Source organism: Rattus norvegicus, chromosome 5 (assembly GCF_021556685.1).
Source record: "Rattus norvegicus strain SHRSP/BbbUtx chromosome 5, alternate assembly SHRSP_T2T, whole genome shotgun sequence".
Classification (NCBI taxonomy): Eukaryota; Metazoa; Chordata; class Mammalia; order Rodentia; family Muridae; genus Rattus; species Rattus norvegicus.
In genome coordinates, this window is record NC_141538.1 from 118,651,555 (window position 1) to 118,655,670 (window position 4,116).

General features: G+C 41.3%; 1 pseudogene; it reads left to right on the forward strand.

The window, feature by feature from the left end:
* The first annotated feature begins 3,180 nt into the window (after nucleotides 1–3,180).
* LOC148005925 (large ribosomal subunit protein eL21 pseudogene) lies at nucleotides 3,181–3,715 on the forward strand (annotated as a pseudogene).
* The last annotated feature ends 401 nt before the right edge of the window (nucleotides 3,716–4,116 follow it).

A 4,116-nucleotide genomic window follows, 5' to 3' on the forward strand; every position in this document is an offset into this window, starting at 1 on the left:
TTTGTCGGTGACATGCAACTGGATCTCCAGCTGAAGAAGACTGAAATGAGATCTATATCTGTCATGATGCACAGCAACCAACTCAAAATAGATGGCAAACCATAATCTAACCCTTTCTTAAAGTGTATTTATTTATCAACGTGTTCATCAGTGCAGTGTACATGTGTCTATATGTGTCTAAATACAGTGTATGTGTGTGCACACACTATTTTGATGTCAGTTAAACAGCCCCGAATTCAAAATCAAGCTTCAAAAAACAGATCAATCAACAATTGTTTCATCTGATTTGTTAAAGGGGGTGTTTGATAAAATGTGAAATATTGCTCTCAACTGTGTACATTATTGGAATGAGATACAGTAGTATTGTTCCATAACCACATGAATACCTTAAATTTTGACTAAAGGTAGATGGATCACAAAATGAAATCAAGTCACAAACCTGGGAAATGGACTGGTGGAGGGGATATGATTGGTAAGGGTGGGAGGAAATAAGATTTGCTAAGGGGAAGGAAAAATGAGAATTACACACAAGTGTGGGTTGTCAAAAAACAGAGTTCATCGATAAAAAAGGGAAATCTAATTATCCAATGCCTCCCTTATGTCTACTTCAATTCCTGTCTTTCTTTTTGAAGGAACACATAGCCAGGCAGAAGTCCCTGGCTTATGTTGTCACTGACCACAGGAATAAGAACACTAAAATGAAATTTCAAAAGCCAGTTCATGGCTTTGTCTGTGTCACTTACTATCTGTGTGACCTTAGGAGAGTTCTACACCTTCTCTGAATCTTTATTTATTATCTGGAAAATGGAGACATTTATAAAAATCGTATCCATAAAACCACTGGTACAATACAGTACCCATAGTACAAGTTTCAAAAAATGCTGTAGGAATGAGGAAATCATTACAAAGCCAGGGAAAGCCAACTAATTAGCTGACCAAAGAACCCCCCCCACACACACACACACACACTGAGCTGCAGGCTTTATTTGACACGTAGACAATTTCACAATTTAGATGTGTAGTGGGAATTCTAAATTAATTGCCACCCCAACTCTGGACCCCTGCATTCAGTTAAGGAGAAGCAGATGTAGACAGAAAGAGTGGTTCTAATTTGAACAACAAACTCTAGTTTGGAAGAACACAGCATAAAATATATGCAGAGCCAGTAGATTAAAGATAGATTCAAGAGCCCAGAAATGTGTCCAAATATGGACAGTAAAATAATACTTGACATGATGCTATGATGACAAAATTGTGTTTTCTTAAACACGATGGAGAAGGATGTCTTCAATCAAAGGCATTGGGAAAACAAAATTTCCATCCACAAAAGAATGGCATAAAACCCTAGACTTACTCACAAAAATTAAGATAGATCACGAGCTTAAATGTAATTCCTGAAACCCTAAATCTTCTAGAAGAAAACACAGCACAACGCCTCTTGACATTGGTCAGGTCAATCATAGAATACAGAGGCCCTCAAAAGTATTAATTCAGAAGTGAATTAATACAACTACTCCGGAGCGTTCCTCCACAGTGAAGGATGCAAATAACAAATGAGACATTTGCAAACCAAATATCCGAGAAGGAATTGGTGAGCAAGAGTGATTAGAACTCATAAAAATTAATATAAAAAATAATTAAACCAAATAATCTGACTTTAAATTGGGCAAAGGACCTAAGTAGACATTTTCTATGCAAAGATACTTAGCATCACCAATCCCCAGGAAAGTAGAAAGTGAAGCCACAATGAAATATCCACTCACACCTGTTAGGCTGTGGCTATGACCAAAACCTCAGGAGACAGGAAGTGTGGATGGAGCAAAGGGAATGACGGTTCACTGCTGATGGGAAGGTAAATTGGTTGCAGCCAGTAAGGAACAATACGTAGGTTTCTCAAAAGATTAAAATTAGTGGTCAGGCAGGATGGCTCAGTGGGTTAAAGTGCCCGCTGCCCAAGCCTGATTATCTGAGTTTGATCCCTGGAACCCACATAAAAGTCAGATGCTGAAGTGTATACGAGTCCCAGCACACCTACAGTGAAATGGGAGGCAGAGCCAGGAGAACCAGCCAGATGCTTGTGGGCCTACTATCCCTGAGTATGCAGCATGGCAGAAAAGGGAGAGACTATGCCTCAAAATCAAGGTAGGGGATGAGAGAGTATTTGCTGCTCTTGCACAGGACCCAGGTGCAGTTTCCAGGGGCCACTTGGGTAGTTCACTTAACCCCAGTTCCAGGAGATCCAGTGCCCTCTTCTGATCTTATGGGCACCAGGATCACAACAGTACATATACATACGTGTAGGTCACACACCACACACACACACACACACACACACACACACACACACACACACGTGCACACACACACACGCGCGACAAAATAAATCTTGTTTTTAAAGCTGTTTACTGCTCTTGCAGAAGACCCCAGTTCATTCTACATGGTAGCTCACAAGCCTCTAGTTGCAGGAGATCTGACACCTTCCCCTTGCCTCCACAGACACCCACCAGGCATGCACATGATAGACATGCATGCATGCAGGCAAACACACATACACTAAAAATAAAAATAAATAATTGTAAAGGTAGAAGTAAAGAACTGGTGCCTGATCTCTACATGTACACTATGTATATATGCACACACACACACACACGCACACACACACACACACACACACAATAACAGTAAATTAAAAAGTTAAAAAAAGAACTATTCTATGATCCAGCAGTCCTGCAAGACTGTCAAGAGATATTTGCATTCAGATGTTTACTGAAGCTATTTAAAATATCCATGACGTAGAAACAGACCAAGTGTCAACCAAAGAATTTCTGGGTAAAGAAAATCTGTAAGCAAAATGGAATTCATTCAGTCATTTAATAAAAAAATAAATAAAAATTAAAAAATGAAAGCCCTGTGATTTAACACAATGTGGGGGAACCTTCAAAGTCTTGCGCTAAGTGAAATACGTCAGCAATAGGACAAACATCAGTAACGTCACTTAGATGTAGAATCTAAAAGGGCCGAATGCTTAGAAACAGTAGAGCAATCACTGCTGGACTGGGGAGTTAAGGAAATGCATGCTGGTCGCAGAGTACAAATTTCACTTATTCTAATACACAGAAGAGAGCGAAGTTTGTAACACTTCCTGGACACCTAAAATTTACCAATAGAAGAGACCTCACACTTTCCGCCGGGGCAGCCATCTTCCAGTAACTCGCCAAAATGACGAACACAAAAGGAAAGAGGAGAGGTACTCGGTATATGTTCTCTAAGCCTTTTAGGAAACATGGAGTCGTTCCTTTGGCCACATACATGCGAATCTACAAGAAGGGTGATATTGTAGACATCAAGGGAATGGGCACTGTTCAAAAAGGAATGCCCCATAAGTGTTACCACGGCAAAACCGGAAGAGTCTACAATGTCACCCAGCATGCCGTGGGCATCATTGTAAACAAGCAAGTTAAAGGCAAGATTCTGGCCAAGAGGATCAATGTGCCGATTGAGCACATCGAGCACTCGAAGAGCAGAGACAGCTTCCTGAAGCGTGTGAAGGAGAACGATCAGAAGAAAAAGGAAGCCAAAGAGAAGGGCACCTGGGTTCAGCTGAAGCGCCAGCCTGCGCCACCCAGAGAAGCCCACTGTGAGGACTAACGGGAAAGAGCCTGAGCTGCTGGAGTCCACTCCATACGGATTCATGGCCTAATGGACACAAAGGAAATAAAGGACCCAGACTGCAAAAGAAAGAGAGACAGAGACAGAGAGACAGAGAGAGAGAGAGAGAGAGAGAGAGAGAGAGAGAGAGAGAGAGAGAGAAAGAGAGAGAGAGCTCACAAAGGAAACTGCATAAAGAAATGGCTGTGTTGACTGGTTATACTACTCTTAACCCACTGTGCAACTTTAATTAAGTACAATTGTCACCTCCATTTGTCAATTATACCTCAAAAAAAAAAATCTGCAGGTAGGAAGCACATATGCTCTTTGTCATGGAATCACTAGAACAGAACAGGAAGGTACCACACCTGAGAGTGGAAAGATGAAATAGACTCAAAAGCAGGATGCTGGGGCTGGAGAGATGGCTCAGCAGTTAAGAACACTTGTTGCTCTTGCAGAGGACCCAAG